At 36.7% G+C, this 20,367-nt stretch overlaps 1 protein-coding gene and 1 long non-coding RNA gene across 5 annotated transcripts in view; one reads left to right on the plus strand and one right to left on the minus strand.

Annotated features, from left to right (window-relative positions):
- LOC106088524 (cAMP-specific 3',5'-cyclic phosphodiesterase) overlaps positions 1-20,367 on the minus strand; it is a 692,903-nt gene that overhangs the window by 502,841 nt on the left and 169,695 nt on the right. The window lies entirely within an intron of this gene.
- LOC106088644 (uncharacterized) lies at positions 5,698-6,259 on the plus strand. Its single transcript, XR_001221485.2, has 3 exons — positions 5,698-5,758; positions 5,882-6,025; positions 6,087-6,259. It is a non-coding gene; the product is annotated as an uncharacterized LOC106088644 (long non-coding RNA).

Below are 20,367 nucleotides of genomic sequence, written 5' to 3' on the forward strand. Positions count from 1 at the left end.
TTACTTGTTAATGGAGGCTTGACACCTCAGACATTTCGATTCAAATATGGAAATCAAATTCGTGCTCCACTCCCAAATCCCTATAATTTGAGCCACACATTGCCATGGTCGGTAAATATGAACCGTTTGCAGGGTGTCTTGGAGCTTGGTCGGACTTCGTCACTTTGCCCTGAAAATTGATATAAAATTCGTGCTTAGCTCCAAAATACCGTTGATTTGAACTCCATATTGTCATAGTCGGAAATGAAGTTCAGTTTAGGGCGTAACCTCAAATACTGTGCTCCAATATAGGATATCAGATTCGCTTTCTATTCTTAAATACTTCTTCCTGACCATATTCGTAATCTACTCCCGAATACCTTCCTTTCAATTGAACAAAAATATAAATGTCATATTCGTAATCTACTCCCAAATACCTTTCTTTCATTTGAGTCCCATTTGAGTTCATTCATTTGAGTCACGGACGGCCAATATGCCCATTTGGGGGTCGGACGACCTGCCATTATTTGGACTTAATTTTTTATGCCATATTTGTAATCTACGGCCGAATACGTTTTATTTGTGTTTCATATGAATATGATCGTCGAATATATCTGTTTAGAGGAGTATTGGAGTTGGGGCGGCGTGCTGGATATTTGGACCCATATACGATATTCGTTTTCTAGTCTTCAATACCTTTCATTTGATACCCACATTGTGACTATCAGTCCCCTTTTTATTTTAGGCGGTGGTTTTGAGGTAAGGGGAGGGTTCGCATTCTTTGCGTTTTTATATACCAGATTCGTAATCTACTCCCGAATAACTTTCATTTTAGCCCCATATTGATATGGACGTTCAATTTGTCTGTTTTTACATATTTTGGGGTTAGGGCGACTACCTATGTTCTTGGACCCAATTTTTAATACCATTCTCGTACTCTTCAATACCTTTCATTTGATATCCATTATGCCTTTATCGGTGCACTTGTGATTTTGGGTGGTATTTTGGGGGTAGCAGGGGAGGGTCCGCTCCCTTCCAATATCAAAAAATTGTAAAGCATATTTCTTCTTCCTGACTATATTCGTAATCAACTCCCGAATACCTTCCATTTGAATCCCATCTTGTCATGCTCTTCCAACAAACCTATTTTAGAGGGTTTTGGGGTTGGGCGGCCGGTCAGTTATTGGGACCCAAGTTATTTGGACGTACTCTACTCCTGAATACCTTTCATTTGAATCCCATATTGTCCTGATCGGTACACTTTTGTTTTTGGGTAGTATTTTTGGGATAAGGGGGAGGGTCCCACCACCCTTTGTTTCATAATCAAATAAATAAGAAAATATTTCGCCCATCTATTTTTTTTATCAAACTCCAGCATAAAATGCAAAACACTTGTGTCAATACCAGTACGACTCCTCTCTAGGTATCCAGAGATAAAAGCTATACAAAGCCATGTGAGCTCCCCACCCTCAGGTGATGTTGTGAGTATGGGGCTTCTCACACTCTTGGCACTCCATAAATCTTAATTAAAATTCCATAAATATGCATATATTGCCGTTTAACATTAAGGCGCTGCGAGAGTATTTTGGCTTGTGCCGCAAATATTGATTTTTGGGTTTGCAAATATTGGATTTTCATAGGAGAAGTCAAACATTCATGGGGATTTTTGGCCACAAAGTCATGGCAGCCAAGTATTTTTGGTTTAAGCCTTTTTTCTTTGTGGGCTAAATACACTGAAGTTCATGAAATACGAAATTGGAAAAACAATTAACCAAGAAATTCTTAAATAAACAAATGCCACTTTGGAGGGTTCATTTGGTTGCCTCATTAAAGTGCGGCAGATCTTCTTTTCAACAATGCCAAGTGCGCTGGGTGTTAAGAGATAGGCGTTTTATTGTAAATAAGTAAAAACGATTTATTGTACTCTCCATGGTTTATGAGGCAGGGAAGTGCTATAAATTAGTGTTCGATGGCCCTCTGGCAGAAGTGAGAAAAGATTTTGTTATTACGAATGAACGGAAGAAATTATGTGTGTGCTTCAAAACAAGTGACGGAGGTGATACATTTCTCTCTACAACAACTCTAGGTCCAATAAAAATCAAACTGTGACAGACAGACGGACAAAGCTAAATCGAATCTGAAAGTGATTCCTTGTACGACAGTAGTGGTGTATACTGTCGTTCAAGAGGAGAGATTGACCCATTAACAAGCATACCGATCGACTCGGAATCACATTCTGATTCGATTCAGCTATGTCTGTCTCTCTGCAATGCAAATGCAAATTTGCCCATTTTAATAAGGAACAGAGGCAAATTTCTCACATATCAATCAGTGCAGTCCGATTCAAGTTTAAGCTCAATGATAAGGGGCCTCCTTTTTATAGCCTAGTCTGAACGACGTGCCGCAGTGCGACACCTCTTCTGAGGAGAAGTTTTTAAATGGCATAGTAGCCCAAAAATCTCGACAGCATAACGAGAGGAAAACCATCGTGAAAATTTTTTCTGATGGTCTCGCTAGAATTCGAAACCCGGCGTTCAGTGTCATAGGCGGACATGCTATCCTCTGAGCTACAGTGACCTCTTGGGTTTCGAATAGTTTGAAAAACCGTACTCAGAGACGTAAAATGCAAATTTTGACCATGAACTTTCCACTATGGAACAGGGGCAAACTTCTCACATATCAATGAGTGCAGTCCGATTCAAGTTTAAGCTCAGTGATAAGGGGCCTCCTTTTTATAGCCTAGTCCGAACTACGTGCCGCAGTGCGACACCTCTTTGGAGAGAAGTTTTACATGGCATAGTACCTCACAAATGTTGCCAGCATTAGGAAGGGAAAACAACGCTGAAAAATTTGTTGTGATGCTCTCGCCAGGATTCGAACTCAGGCGTTCAGCGTCATAGGCGGACATGCTTACCTCTGCGCTACGGTGATCTGCTGGTTATCAAACAGTTTGAACGGCCACTATGGAACAGGGGCAAACTTCTCACATATCAATGAGTGCAGTCCGATTCAAGTTTAAGCTCATTGATAAGGGGCCAGCTTATAGCCTTGTACGAACGGCGTGTCGTAGTGCGACACCTCTTTGGAGAGAAGTTTTACATGACATAGTACTTCACAAATGTTGCCAGCATTAGGAGGGAAAAAGCAACGCTGAAAAATTTGTTGTGATGCTCTCGCCAGGATTCGAACCCAGACGTTCAGCATCATAGGCGGACATGCTTACCTTTGCGCAAAGGTGGCCTTTAATGGCATATTTGGAGCTATTTTGTGATACCATATTCGAATCAAACTTCCAAATACCTTTCATTTAAATCCCATATTGACCCAATCGGTAAATATGTCCCGCTGGGGATTTTGGGGGGTGCGGAGGCTCCTTAGACACCAAGGTATAATGTGTTTTTGAGGGCGACGGCTATTTTAGGTTAAAGACCGAATTGGATCGTACTTGGCATAGTTGCTGAAAGTCATAATAGAACATACTTTTAAATGCCTTTCATTCGAAATCCATATTGCCTAAAGGGGTTAAAATGTCCTTTTGGGTGGTGTTTTTAGGAGAGGGGGACAAACCCCCCCCCCACAGTTAGTGTGACTTTTTTATGCCAAGTTCGTACTCCACTCCTTAATACCTTTCATTTGATACCCATATTGTCCCATTCTATAAACATGTCCATTCGGTTGAGTATTGGGATGGGGCGTCCCCACGTTATTTGTAGTAAATATATCCTTCCGGGGGGTTTTGGGTGGTAGGAAGGCCCTTCAGACACCAAGAAATACATTTTTATGTCAGATTTTGGTCAACTGTTAAATGCCTTTCATTTGATATCCATATTGCCTAAAGGGGTTAAATGTCCTGTTGGGTGGTTTTTTAGTGACGGGGGACCCCCCCCCACCATTAGTGTGATTTTTTTTTGCCAAATTCGTACTCTGTTCCATAATACTTTTCATGTGATACTCATATTGTCCCAATCGGTAAACATGTCCGTTCGGTTGAGTATTGGGATGGGGCCTCCCCCCAGGTTAATTGGCCCCAAAATTGTATACCAATTTCGTGTTTTTGGGGTACCATAAGGAGGCCTACAAAATATCTCTTAAATCTGGCGTTTTTAAAAAATTTGGTAAGGTGGAGGGTCCGCCAACCTTAGAATTTTTTTGAAAGTTATAACAAACCTCCCCATGCATAATTTCAGCTAAATCGGACAAAAATTTTGGCTTCCATGGGCTCAAGAAGTCTAATCGGGAGATCGGTTTATATGGGAGCTATATCAGGTTATAGACCATTTTGGACCGTACTAGGCACAGTAGTTGGAAGTCATAACAGAACACTATATGCAAAATATCAGCCAAATCGGGCAAAAATTGCGGTTTGTAAGGGTTCAAGAAGTCAAATCGGAAGATCGGTTCATATGGAAGCTATATCAGTTATAGACCGATTTGCACCATGTTTGGCACAGTTGTTGGGAATCGTAGTAGAACACTACGTGCAAAATATCAACCAAAGAAGTCAAATCGAGAGATCGGTTTATGTGGGAGCTATATCGGGTTATAGACTGATTTGGACCGTGTTTGGCACAGTTGTTAGAAGTCGTAACAAAAATGCAAAATTTTAACCAAATTGGACAAAAATTGCAGCTTCCAGGGGCTCAAGAAGTCAAATCGGGAGATCGGTTAATATGGGAGCTATATCAGTTTATAGACCATTTTGGACCGTACTAGACACATTAATTGGAAGTCATAACAGAACACTATATACAAAATTTCAGCCAAATCGAATAAAAATTGTGGCTTGTAAGGACTTAAGAAGTCAAATCGGGAGATCGGTTTATATGGGAGCTATATCAGGTTATAGACCAATTTGGACCACGTTTGGCACAGTTGTTGGAAGTCATAACAGAACACTTTATGCGAAATTTCAGCCAAATCGGGCAAAAATTGCGGCTTGTAAACGGCTAGCTTTTCGCATTCGACCGCTATCGTGATTTCGATAGACGGACGGACGAACATGGCTAGATAGACTCAGAATATCGAGACGTTTCAGAATATATGTATGGGGTCTTAGATCAATATTTCGAAGTTTTACATACGGAATGACTAGATTAGTATACCCCCATCCCATGGTGGTAGGTATAAACATGAATTTACCCCTACCCTTCGGTGTTGTCTATGAAAAGATATTTGATTCACACCTATATAAAGGAAATTAACCTTGTATTTCACTACCATTATACCATTTAACTACACTTAGCAAATAGAACACCCATATCAGACCAAGATTAAATATGACTTTTATTCTAACCTAGTCCCCAAATCTTTGATAAGAAGAACATCCATGATTTATGATATATCATGTGAAATTCTTTCTAAGCCATTTTCATACCTAAATCGCCTCCTAAATGGTTATAAAATAAACATAAAAAAACAAATTATACTAATTTTGGATCCCTGGAAAACAACTCTCCATGGATATGTTTTTTGACAAGCAAACTAATGAAAGTCCAAAGGATTCATTTGAAAGATTAAAATATAAAAACATGTGTAGCACAGGGCAAAAAGGATTTACTCCATGTAAAATGTTCAGGTTTACACTTGGGAGAATTATTGTCCTTATACTTGTTACATGTAGGGTTTTATGTTTTTTTTTTTATAATATTCACTCCTCTGACACATTCCCATGGAAGGCAAGCAGGCTTTTTTTCTATTGTATGTTTTTTTTTGAAGTTTATTTTGGACAGGTTCAATTTTCAAGGGAAACCTTAGAGAGGCTGTTGGCGAGGATATGTGTGTAAGTATATATGCGTTAACATATACTAAAGCGGCTAACAGTCTGTTCCTGTATTTATGCCTACATGTGTGTATGTGTCTTTGTCTGGGCTCTTTGATAAATATATCCCTGCCATGCCTCAAGTTTTGAACTGTTGGCATTTTGAGCCTTTCACTGCCTGAAAACCTTATGGGGTCGTTGTCGTTCATGGTATCTCTCATACGAACATTTATTTCACTATGCATGGTGTGGAAACTGTCTACTGAAGTGTGTGTGCGGCGAGTGTGTGTAAGCAAGCTTCCTTTGGTTTGATATGCTGCTTTTGTTTTATTTTTACAATTCTCTCTAGTCCTTGGTGGCTGTGGCTTAATCTGCTTTTGCTACTTTCACTCTCGCCTTATGTGCTTGTCGGCTGCTACTGAACGCTGTAATGGTGGTGGTGTTCTAGCCGGGAGGCTAATGCCTTCTTCAGTCAACCTATTTTTAAGTGATTGGCTACATTGAAAAAAATCTAAGCTGACATTATATAAAATTTTTTTAATCAAAAATAGAATGGTCTAAAATTTGCTGGAATTGGTCGAAATTTGATGCGCGAAGTACTCTTATGTACTCCTATACAAACAGAACGGCCTAGTTGATTTCTTCAACTAATAGGAACCTTGATGTTTGTATAATTTTGCAACAATTTCGTACATAAGTCATACTATTGAACTCCAACACCCAATTATAATACCAAAAGGTCCTATATCCTTAGGCCTCATGTAAAGCATTTTCACCAAAAAGGACCTTAAATTTTTTCAAAACATTTTTATTAGAAAACTTGGCGGTTGGTAACCAAGGCTACCATACCCAAAAACATTTTTCGCTGAGTGTACACATAATTTTGTGACAAAAATGGCTGCATGTATATTTACATACATGTAGATGTTTCTATGTGTGTGCTTGTGTCTGTGTCTTTTAGCCCCTTCCTCTGGTTTTAATCAGCCTTTTGAAGTGCAAACATATTTAAATTTAACAGGTTTTTGATTGTAAAAATGTTCGTTGAAAACACAATAAATATTTGGAAAACACAACCACCATTAAGAATAACAGTGATTTGTCATTCATTCTTTGGCATTCGATAAAAAATAGGTTTTCCCATGGCGCGCTCACATGAACAAAAGGATAAAAACCTTGATGGTATATGGCAGTTGAAGTGGGTTTTTGTTCATTTGGCTGTTATTGAACCTTAGGGATTTTTAAGGGCATGTTTTAAAGATTGTAAACAAGATTAATGGACAAATAAAAAATTATGTCATAAAAAAGTCTATAATATAATCAGATTTGTAAAAGTATGCTTAAAGCTGAGATTCAAGTATTACAATATCACTAAGGGTACTAAAACTACGAGGTCACAAAGGGAAAGGATATTTAGACAACCATTTCTCAAAAGAAAGGGTACTTAAGCTACTAGTTTCCAAAGGAAAAGGGTACTTAAGCTACCAGTTCCCAAAGGAAAAGGGTACTGAAGAAAGCCCTTCCCAAAGGAAAGTGTAACAAATCTAACCTTCCCTAAAAGTAGGGAAGAGTACCAAAGCCATCCTTCTCAAAGGAAAGCGTACATAAGCTACCCTGAACAAAGGAAAGACTGCGCAATCTACCCTGACCAAAGGAAAGAGTAGGTAAGCTACCCTCTTCCAAAAGCCAAAACTGTTCTTTCCCAAAGAAAAGCGCAACTTCCTAAATGAAAGTGTGATAATGCTTCCCTTTTCCATCTTTATATAGCAACCGTGTTGCAATATAAAGATCTGTGATATTAAAATTTAAGTTGTCTCCAATATAATTAATGTCGCGTTGTTAATGAATGTGTTTTTGACGGAAATATTCCTGTGAATATATCCTATTTATTTTCATGAAGATTTAAAGTAAATGTAATATTTTAATTAAATAGACGTATCCCCTGAAGATGTCAACAAAAATTGACGAAACGTTGGGACAAATGAAATAAAAAGGAATTTTTATTTACAATACTTAGGTCTAAAGAACTTAAGACAAAATTTAATGAAAAAGGTAGTAAGGCTGCCTTTTCCCAAAGGAAGTTTCCCTAAGCTACGCCTTCCAATAAGCAAGGCTTCAAATGCTACCCTGTCCCAAAAGAAGGGCTCCTAAAGCAACCATTTCGCATAGGAAAAGCACCTAAAGCTCAAACTACAACTATCCTTTCTCCAAGAAAAAAGTTAAGCTATCATTTTTCAAAGGAAATAATCCTATCCTAGGGGAAATCGAACTAGTATCTAAGGGAAAATGTACTGGAACTACACCTTCCTAAGGGAAAATGTACTAGAAGTACACCTTCCTAAGGGATAATGTACTAGAACTACCCTTTCCTAGGGGCAAATGTCCAAAAATTACTCTTTTCTAAGGGAAGGGATATTAAAACCACCCTTTCCTAAGGCACCCTTTTAGTACCCTTTCCTATGGGAAAGGGTACTAAAATTACTCTTTTCTAAAAGAAATAGTACTAAAATTACTCTTACCTAATAAAGAAAGAGTACCAAAACTATCTTTCCTGGTGGAAATATTATTAAAATTATCCTTTCCTAATAAAAAGAGTACTAAAAATACCCTTTCTTAAGGGAAAATGTATAAAAACTACCCTTTCCCAATGAAAAGAGTACTAAAACTACCCTTTCCTAAAGGAAATAGTACTAAAATTACCCTTGCCTAAGAGAAAGGGTACAAAAATTACCCTTCATAGGGGAAAAGGGTTCTAAACTACCCATTCGCAGTGGAAGATGTACTAAAACTATCGTAAACTAAGGGAAAGGGTAATAAAACTACATTTTAGTAAGAGAAGGGCACTAAAACTACCCTCTTTCGTAAAGGAAATGTACTAAAACTCTGCTATCCTATGTAAAACTGTACTAAAACTTCCCTTTCGTAAGGGAAGAGGTACTAAAACTATCCTATCCTAACGGAAAGGGTACTAAAACTCCTCTTTTCTAAAGGAAAGGGTCCTAAAACTAAATCTATACTCTAAAACTATCTATGGGGAATAAAACAAACCTTTTCTAAGGGGAAGTGTATTAAAACTCTCCTTAGCTAAAGGAAAGGGTAGTAAAGGATAAAACTACCCTTTCCTAAGTGAAATGCTACTTAATGTACTCTTTTCTAAGTGAAATGCTACTTAAACTACACTTTCCTTAGTCAAAGGCTACTTAAATGTTACTAAAACTACCCTTTCCTGAAAGAAAGTATTCGAAAACTACCCTTTTCTAATGAAAAATGTACTAGGACTAACCTTTCCCAAGGGAAAGGGTACTAAAATTACCCTTTCGTAAGGGTAAGGTAAAAAACTACCCCTTCGTATGGGAAGGGGTATTAAAACTTCGCAATCCTATGGGAAACCTATCCTAAGGGTACTAAAATTACCCATTCGTTAGGAAAGGGGACTAAAACTATGCTATCGTAAGGGAAAGTGTACTAAAATTACCCTTTCTTAAGGGAAAGTAGGGGTAAAGGGGTAAAACTACCCTTTTCTATGGGAAAGGGGTATTAATATTACCCTTTTCTAGGGGAAAGGGGTATTAAAGTTACCCTTTTCTAGGAGAAAGGGTACTAAAACTACCCCTTTCTAAGGATAAGGGTACGGAAACTAACTTTTCCTAAAGGAAAAGGTATTAAACTACCCTTTCCTAAGGAAAAGGTTGCTAAAACTACCCTTTCGTAAGGGTAAGGGTACAAAAACTACCCCTTCGTATGGGAAGGGGTACTAAAACTATGCTATCCTAAGGTAAAGTGTACTAAAATAACCCTTTCCTAAGGGAAATGGTCTTAAAACTACATTTTCCCAGCAAAAGGGGTATTAAAACTACCCTTTTCTAGGGGAAAGGGTACGAAAAATACCCTTTGCTAAGGGAAAGGGTACTAAAACTACCCTTTTCTAAAGGAAAAGGTACTAAAACTAACCTTTCCAAAGGAAAAGGTTGCTAAAACTATCATTTCCTAAGTGGAAGTGTACTAAAACCACTATTTCCTAAACTACTAAAACTACATTTTCCAAAGGGAAAGGGTAAATTAAAATTACCCTTTCTTTGGAGAAAGGGTTCTAAAACTACCCTTTTGTAGGAAAAGGGCATTACAATTTTCCTTTTCTAAGGGAAAAGGGTAGTATATCAACCCTATCCAAGAGGAAATGGTACTATAGCATCCCCTTCTTAGGGGAAAGGGTACTAATACTGCCCTGTCTGAGGGGAAAGGGTACTTAAACTACCCTGCCTTGGGGGAAAGGGTACTAAAACTAGTATTTATACCCTCTACCACCACTGTGGTACAGGGTAGTATAGATTTGTGCATTTGCTTGCAACGCTAAGAAGGAGAAGACCTAGACCCATTGATAAATATACCAATCGACTCAGAAACACTTTCTGATACGATTTAGCCATGTCCGTCTGTCCGTCTGTGAGTCCATGTATTCTTGTATTTAAAGTGCAGGTCGTATTTGTTGTCCAATCATCTCGAAATTTTGCACATGTCACTTTTTTGGCCCAAGGACGAACGCTATTTCGATAAAAATCGGTTCAGATTTAGACATAGCTCCCATATATATGTATCGTCCGATTTGCACTTAAATGAGCGTAGTATCTACAATTTGTAACCGATCTGCACAAAATTTCGCACGGATTGTTTTGCTATCGACTTTAACATTTTTTCAAAATTTCATGAAAATCGGTTCAGATTTAGATATAGCTCCCACATATATGTTTCGCCCGATTTGCACTTAAATGGCCGCAGTAGCCACAATTTTCAACCGATCTGCACAGACTGTACACGGACTGTTTCGTTATTGATTTTAACATATTAGCAAAATTTCATCAAAATCTGTTGAGATTTAGATATAGCTCCCATATATATGTATCGTCCGATTTGCACTTCAATTGCCGTAGTAAAGACAATTTTCAATCGATCTGCACAAAATTTCGCACGGATTGTTTTGTTACTGATTTTAACACATCTGCAAATTTTTATCAAAATCGGTTCAGATTTAGATATAGCTCCTATATATATGTATCGCTCGATTTGCACTTAAATGGCCGCACTAGCTAAAATTTTCAATCGATCTACGCAAAACTTGGCACGGAATGTTTCGTTACTGATTTTAATATATTAGCAAAATTTCATCAAAATCGGTTCAGATTTAGATATAGCTCCCCTATATATGTATCGCCCGATTTGCACTTAAATGGGCATAGAAGCTAAAATTTTTAACCGATCTGCACAAAATTAGCCATGGATTGTTTCGCTACTGATCTTAACATATCTGCAAATTTTCATCAAAATCGGTTCAGATTTAGATATAGCTCCCATATATATGTATCGTCTGATTTGCACTTAAATGGGCGTAATATCTACAATTTGTAACCGATCTGCACAAAATTTGTTACGGACTGTTTTGTTACTGATCTTAATATATCTGCGAAATTTCATCAAAATCGGTTCAGATTTAGATATAGCTCCCATATATATGTATCGCCCGATTTGCACGTCGATTGCCGTAGTAAAGACAATTTTCAATCGATCTGCACAAAATTTCGCATGGATTGTTTTGTTACTGATTTTAATACATATGCAAATTTTCATCACAATCGGTTCAGATTTAGATATAGCTCCCATATATATGTATCGCCCGATTTGCACTTAAATGGCCATAGAAGCTACAATTTGTAACCGATCTACACAAAACTTGGCACGGACTGTTTCGTTATTGATTTTAACATATTAGCAAAATTTCATCAAAATCGGTTCAGATTTAGATATAGCTCCCATATATATGTATCGCTCGATTTGCACTTAAATGGGCATAGAAGCTAACATTTTTAACCGATCTGCACAAAATTAGCCATGGATTGTTTTGTTACTGATCTTAACATATCTGCAAATTTTCATCAAAATCGGTTCAGATTTAGATATAGCTTCCATATATATGTATCGCCAGATTTGCACTTAAATGGCCCCAGTAGCTAAAATTTTCAACCGATCTACACAAAATTTGCCATGGATTGTTTTGTTACATCTGATCTTAACATATCTGCAAATTTTCATCAAAATCGGTTCAGATTTATATATAGCTTCCATATATATGTATCGCCCGATTTACACTTATAAGGCTGTAATAACTACAATTTGTAACCGATCTGCACAACATTTCGTACGGATTGTTTTATTACTGATCTTAACATATGTGCGAGATTTCATCAAAATCGGTTTAGATTTAGATATAGCTCCCATATATATTTACCGCCAGATTTGCACTTATATGGCCGTGGTAACAACAATTTTCAAACGATCTGTTTAATGGTCGGTTCAGATTTAGATATAGCTCTCATATACATATATTTGTATACATTGCCCGAATTTGTAATTGTAGGGTAGGTGTAGAGTATTATATAGTCGGCTCTCACCAACTTTTGCCTTTCCTTACTGGTTCCTATGGTAAATGGTACTAAACCTATTTTTTCCTTATGAAAAGTGTACTAAACCTACGCTTTCCTAAAGGAAAGGGTACGCAAACTACTTTGCTAGGGGAAGGGTAATAAAGCTGAAACTGAAGCTTCATATTTTTTTAGATTAAAGCAAAAAAATTTAACCGATCTCTTTAACCTAATCTAACCCAGGCGGAACACAATCCTTCTCCTTGGCTATAAGCAATATCTTCTTCACAAAGCTTCATAATGACAATAATGCCTCATCCTGATGTGTCTACATAGCCTCAACGTTGGCTGGCAACGATATCAGGCTTTGGTCATATCTGCTTCGTTTGGCATGAACTCCTTGAGTAAGTAATCCATGAATGGAGTACAACTACAACGATGATGATAATGATGCTGAAGCAATTACTTTCAAGGGCTCTGGAGCTTTTGGTCATAGCAAGCATATCGATTGCAATGCAAGAGGTATTTTTCATTTCTTAATGGTGGATTACGCTTGAAGCGATTTTCTATTTTTGCTTCTCCGTTACCAATTTTCAATTTCTTTAAGTCTTTGGCTACTGGGAAAGTGAAGCAAGAAAAATAAATATTAACAACAACACAAGTCAATAACTGTGCTCCTTTTGTGTCTGTGAATGTATATGTGTTTGCCTGTTCGACTGCACAATGGAAAATTGGCCCCATTGTTGCTGGAAGATTTAATGGCCCTTGAAATGTGGAATTATTAATTCATGACTCAATAATTCTGCCATGATCAAAAGGACTCGTAGAAATGTATGCCAACCAATTATGTAATTAAATGGAAGGTGTAGGTGAGGGAAGAAGAATGAAATATTTAAATAATCGAGAGTTATCTAAAGATAAACAGTTGGATTAAAACAGGTTTACATGTAAATATCTGGAAATATTTACACTGCAATCAAGAAAGTCAATCCGTGGTCCATTTGCTGAGGAATTGGCTTTAGTTTCATTCCTATGCCATTTCACATGGGGAGTTATATATATACTACGTTCTTTTCTATACAGTATGCAAGAATTTACTTTTCGATAAAACCAACCATCATATCATCTTCGCCTAGATCAGCCTAAACTCATTCAATAAAAATGAATGCAGTGTTTCTTGTTCATTTACAAATTTCCGTAATTTAGGCTTTGAAAATTAGATGCTGCCTATTTTCTGATTTTAGTCTTTAGTCTTAGTCTTAGTTTCACCAAAAGCAGTTTACAATTCCCTTGAAAAAAGTTCATTAGGAGCAGATATTGCTTTCTTTAGTATTTTCCTTGGCATCCCAACCATTTCCCCGAAGCATTAATTTTTATGGACCCCACCGAGACATTTCGCCATAAAAACTCACATGTCATTTGTGAAATTGTGCTTCCGAGAGCATAAAAATTAATTCAAACGATAGGGTCCCATATAAACGAAATATATTTCAGTAACATATGGCCTTAAAGCGTTTCCAGCAGGCCCATAACAGAATATATAAAATCTGCCTTTGTTGTTAATTACAAACACAAATGTGTTTTATATGTACGCTAATGATTTATAATCCTTTTCAATGCCACCATGGGCATGAATGCGAACGTTTGTAGATAATCCTCTAGGTAGGGAAAAAAAGTTTTTTTGTCGACATGTTTGTGTGCTCGGACGGGGAGATTGTTTTTTTTTTTTTTAATTTTCGCCAAAAGCAAAATTAAATTGAAATTTTTGCTAAAGACAAAAATTCACATAAAACTTTTATAAAAGCAATGTTAAATAAATGAATGCTGAACATTGTAGAAGTCATTGTGTAATATTTCAGTTCATTCGGATAAGAATTGCGCCTCGTTGGGGCTCAAAAAGCAAAATCGGGAGATCGGTTTATATGGGAGCTGTATCAAGCTATTAATCGAATCAGACCATAGTAGATACGCATGTTGATAGTCATGAGAAAAGCCGTTGTCCAAAATTTCAGTCAAATCGGATGAGAATTGCGCCCTCTAGAGGCTCAAGAAGTCAAGACCCAAGATCGGTTTATATGGCAGCTATATCAGGTTATCATCGGATTTGCACCATACTAAGCACAGCTATTGGAAGTCATAACAAAACACCTCGGGCAAAATTTCAGCCAAATCGGATGAGAATTGCGCACTCTATTGGCTCAAGAAATCAAGATCCAAGATAGGTTTATACGACAGCTATACCAGATTATGAACCGATTTGCGCCATACCTAGCACAGTTATTGGAAGTCATAACAAAACACCACATGCCAAATTTCAGTCAAATTGAAGGAGAATTGCGCCCTCTAGGGGCTCAAGAAGTCAAGACCCAAGATCGGTTTATATGGCAGCTACATCAGGTTATCATCCGATTTGAACCATACTTAGCACAGTTATTGGAAGTCATAACAGAACACCTCATATTCAATTTCAGTCAAATCGGACGAGAATTGCGCCCTCTAGAGGCTCAAGAAGTCAAGACCCAAGATCGTTTTATATGGCGGCTATATCAGTTTATGTACCGATATGCGCCATACTAAACACAGTTATTGGAAGTCATAACAAAACACCTCATGTAAAATTTCAGTCATATCGAACGAGAATTGCGCTCTCTAAACGCTCAAGAAGTCAAGACCCAAGATCGGTTTATATGGCAGCTATACCAGATTATGAACCGATTTGTAAACTACTTAGCACAGTTATTGTAAGTCATACCAAAACACCTCATGCAAAATTTCAGTCAAATCGGACGAGAATTGTGCCATCTAGAGGCTCAAGAAGTCAAGACCCAAGATCGGTTTATATGGCAGCTATATGAAAACATGGACCTATTTGCCCCATTTACAATCACAACCAACCTATTTGTATTTGTGCAAAATTTCAAGCGGCTAGCTTTACTCCTTCGAAAGTTAGCGTGCTTTCGACAGACAGACGGACGGACGGACAGACGAACGAACAAACAGACGGACGGACACGGCTAGATTGACTTAAAATGACGATCAAGTATATATATTCTTTATGGGGTCTCAGACTATTATTTCGAGGTGTTACAAACAGAATGACGAAATTAGTATACCCCCATCCTATGGTGGAGGGTATAAAAATTAAAAAAAATTATTAAAAAATGTTTTTTATCACAAGATTCCGTTTTCGAAGACAAAATTTAATGAAAAAATTTTATTGAAATGTTCGCAAATTTTGCAAATTTTGCCCATGTACATTCCACAAAGGAACAGGGGCAAACTTCTCACATATCAATGAGTGCAGTCCGACTCAAATTTAAGCTTCATGATAAGGGGCCTTCTTTTTATAGCCGAGTCCGAATGGCGGGCCGCAGTGCTACACCACGTTGGAGAGAAGTTTTACATGGCATAGTACCTCAGAAATATTGCCAACATTAGGAGGGGAAAACCACCGCTGTAAATTTTTCTTGAGGGTCACGCCAGGATTCGAACCTAGGAATTCAGCGTCATAGGCGGACATGATAACCTATGCGCTACGGTTGAAATGTTTACATAAGGGAAAGATTATTGTGCTTTACTACAAAAAATATTTTTATATCCATCACCGTAGGATAGGGGGTATTTTGGATCGTTGTAAAATTCTCCCGTCGTCCGTCTATCCGTCTGTCCGTCCGTCTGTTGTAATCACTCTAAAGCCTTCAAAATTGAGATATTGAGCTAAAATTTGGCACAGAAACGTATTTTTGATGCACGCAAGTTAAGTTCGTGAACGGGCCAAATCGGGCCATAATTGGATATAGCTGCTATATAGACCGATTTTCCGATAAAGGGTCTAATGCCCATAACAACTTTATTTTTCATACGATTAGGCTGAAATTTTAAACAGTTAGTAGTTTTAGGCCTACCGACATCAGATCGGACTATATTTAGATATAGCTCCCATATAGACCGATCTGACGATAAATGGTCTAAAGCCCATAAAAGCTTTATTTATTAGCCGATTTCGCTGAAATTTGAAACAGTGATTAGCTTTAGGCCTACCGACATCTGACCCAAATATGGTTCAGATCGGACTATATTTAGATATAGCTCCCATATAGACCGATCTGACGATAAATGGTCTAAAGCCCATAAAAGCTTTATTTATTAGCCGATTTCGCTGAAATTTGAAACAGTGGATTATGTTAAGCCTAACGACATATGACCCAAATGTGGTTCAGATCGGACTATGTTTAGATATAGCTGCCATATAGGCCGATCTGACGATAAAGGGTCTGAAGCCCTTAAAAGCTTTATGTTTTAACCAATTTCGCCGAAATTGGAAACGATGAATAGGTTAAAACCTCCCAACATTCGACCTCAATATAGTTCTGATCGGACTAAATTTAGATATAGCTGCCATATAAACCAATCTGCCGATAAGGGCACTGAAGAATACTGACATATATATTGAACCACCCAATGTCCCTGCCGAATTTGGGTGCATGTTATCCAATTTTCACCGGATTGTGACGAAAGGGGATTTACATCCATACCCGAGGTGGTGGGTATCCAAATTTCGGCCCGGCAAAACTTAATGCATTTTTACTTGTTTTTAATGTATTTATTTGTTGTCTCAATTGACAACATTAAAATTTTACCTTCAGAGAAAATTAAAAATATTGTAGAGTTTTATGTGCACATCAAATCTTAGTAATTACATATAATCAAGTAAAATGACCATGAATGCAATGTTGTCCCCTGTTTATATAAATGATTAAAATTAAACTCTTCACGAACTTTTCCTTTTCATTTACTGTTAAAAAATATTAATTAGTTTAATAGAAAAATCCCTTATGTCAGTCTGCATTTAATTCACTAGAAAAAGTGACTGTGTACCTAGTTTTTATTGGTTTTTAACACACATTGCGGTAGGTTTTTTAATCCTGTGCATGTAGCATTGAAAAACAAAGTGTTCCGGAAAACAAACACATTTTTTGCAGTACTTACACCCTGGCATTTGCATGGAGTTCTAACCCTGTATACTGGGTCCGCTTATTTTATTTATTTTTTTTAAGTTTGCATTAAAATACAAAAAAAAAAAAAACTTTATTTAGCTAACTTAGTTTTTTAATAAACTTTGCCATGGAACAAAAAACAAGATTACAAAAGTCAAACAAAAATTATTGGGGGTTTGTTATTACATGAAGGCGAAAAAAGGTAAACAAATCTCTGGCTAATTAAAAAAATCTCAGAAATAAAGAAAAAATGCAAAAATTGAGAACGAGATAAGAAACTTTTTTTGTAGAAAATTAGCAAAAATTTTGTTTTACATATTCGATTGGCATAGACATTGTAAGATTTCAATTAAATATGTTTTACATGTGTGCAAGGCTTTGCATTGGAACTAAAAGGAACTTGAATATGCTTGTATTTATGTTCATTAATTGCGTAAATTAGATACAAACACTGTGAAACAGTTCTTGGCAGTAAGAATATGGCCGTTAAAATGTCCTTCCATTCCCATTTTACCCCACCATAATAATTGGTTTATTGGCTTTAATTTTCTGATAATTTTTCAACAATATGCCCGTAGCATTTTGCTGTTATTAAAATGCTCTATTATCTAATTATGGATTTTAATTACACAAAATATGCATTTTAAAAGCTTTCATTTTAGTTTTCGTCTTTTTTTTCGAGGACAACGCATACACAGTTGATAAAGTTGGCTTAAAACAACAGCAGTTTTAGACCAATGGGGGGAAAAAGAGACAATTATAAGTTAAATTGCATTATAGCATGCTGTGTGGTTTCATAAAATTTCGAAGTGCCATTTACTAGACATTGTTTTTAAAATATTATCATGGATAGTCAATTTTATGCAATTTTGATTGTGTCGTAATAGTTTTTAACAGGATCAGGAGTTGAAAAATTAAAAATAATAAATGAAAGGATTAAGAAGTGAATACAAGACTAAGTACTGAAACAAATAAGGAAATGTGAGCATTGTTAATTTCAAAACTAGTCTATGATGGAAAATATAATGTTGAAGTTACTAGAATATTTGTAGATCACATAAAAGTGCATAAAAACAAATATATTTTTTTTAAATTGACTTTTTAATCGAAAATATATAAAATTATTATTTTAACTATTTTTGATAGTGACCACTGTTGCTCTATAATCTCTTACATGATTTTTGCGGGTTGTTAGGGTCAATATGTTTCAAAATGCAAATAAAACAAATTTATTTCATCCTTTTCTCGACGTTTCGTCGGCTTTTTTCCGACTTTTTCAAGAGTTTCTTTAGTGAAATCTATTAACAAGAGACGCATTTTAAATATTTTGTTCTGTTTTGTTACGTTTATAGTTTTTACTTACATATGTTTACATTAGCATTATTCTCTTAATTTATTAAAAAACTGGACGACACATTTGTAATAAATAAAATGTAAAATATTGCAGCGAAAAATTAAAATCTAATGTCACAGAACTATGTTACACTCTAAACTGTTGCAACGGAATATTGTAGCTTGTATTATCTTTGTCCTCTTTCGTGTTCATCGACGTCTCTATACTCTGTTGTATACGTAAATTTTCAAGAGTATACTTCTAATTTTCATTCCTCTCTCTGCCAAGAATTCTGACAGCATTTAAGTCAATGTTGTGTCCCGTCTCTTTAATGTGTTGTGATAAAACTGTGCTTTCTCTGCCATTCTTGATGTCTGCTTCGTGTTCTGCCATTCGTATCTTCAGTTTTCGTCGAGTGGTGCCCACATAACACATATTGCATTGTTCCCCTTCTTTGCCATTGCATGTCAATTCGTAAACTACATTGTCTAGTTGGCGTTTGTCTGCTTTGGCAGTTGTTGTTTTTTCATTTTCTCTGTTTGGTGCCCAAGCATTGCTCTCTGTTAATTTGGGAATATATGGTACACTGTGAAAATTAGTATTTTCCGATGATTTTTCATATCTGTATTGCTTGGGGTGAATTACATTCTGAATTAGAGTCTTTATAAGTGAGGGTGGAAAATTGTTTAATTTTAATATGGTTTCTATTTTTGCTATATTGCGTGTAATATATTGCTCGTCACTAAGGTCTACAACTTTTTAATTATTAAAAACACTGATCATCTTCATTATACAACGTCAGAAATTCGATGGAAAAATAGCAAAAATAGAAACCATATTAAAATTAAACAATTTTCCACCTTCACTTATAAAGACTCTAACTCAGAATGTTATTCACCCCAAACAACACAAATATTAAAAATCATCGGAAAATACTTATTTTCACAGTGTACCATATATTCCCAAATCAACGGAGAACAATGCTTGGGCACCAAACAGAGAAACCGAAACAAGTAAAAGCGAGCTAAGTTCGGCCATGCCGAATCTTATATACCCTCCACCATGGATCGGATTCATCTAGTTCTTTTCCAGGCATCTCTGTCTAGGCAAACATATGATAAAAGAAACAAGTTATAGTCCGATTCGGACCATAAATAAATTTAATGCTGAATATTGTAGATATCATTGTGTAATATTTCAGTCCATTCGGATAAGAATTGCGAATTGTAGGGGCTCAAGAATAAAAATCATTAGATCGGTTCAGACCATATTGGGAGAAGCCGTTGTATTGGGAGAAGCCGTTTTACAAAATTTGTGCCAAATCGGTTGAGAATTGTTCTCTCTAGAGGCTCAAGAAGTCAAGATCCCAGATCGGTTTATATGGCAGCTATATCAGGTCTTGTACCGATTTCGCCATACTCATCACAGTTTTTGAAAGTCTATCACAACACCTCATGCAAAATTTCAGCCAAATCGGATGAGAATTGCGCCCTCCAGCGGCTCAATAAGTCAATACCCCAGATCGGTTTATATGGCAGCTATATAAGGTTATGAACCGATTTGAACCATACTTAGCACAGTTATTGGAAGTAATATCAAAACACCACGTGCAAAATTCATCATCATCAATTTAATCGGACGAGAATTGCGCCCTCTAGAGGCTCAAGAAGTCAAGACCCAAGATCGGTTTATATGGCAGCTGTATCAAAACATGGACCGATTTGCCCCATTTACAATCCCAACCGACCTGCACTAATAAGAAGTATTTGTCTTGTTAAGCGTCTAGCTTTACTCCTTCGAAAGTTAGCGTGCTTTCGGCAGACACGAAAGAGGACAAAGATAATACCAAGCTGCAGTATTCCGTTGCAATATTGTAGTTTAGAGTGTAAA

Source organism: Stomoxys calcitrans, chromosome 4 (genome assembly GCF_963082655.1).
Source record: "Stomoxys calcitrans chromosome 4, idStoCalc2.1, whole genome shotgun sequence".
In the NCBI taxonomy this organism is placed as follows: domain Eukaryota; kingdom Metazoa; phylum Arthropoda; class Insecta; order Diptera; family Muscidae; genus Stomoxys; species Stomoxys calcitrans.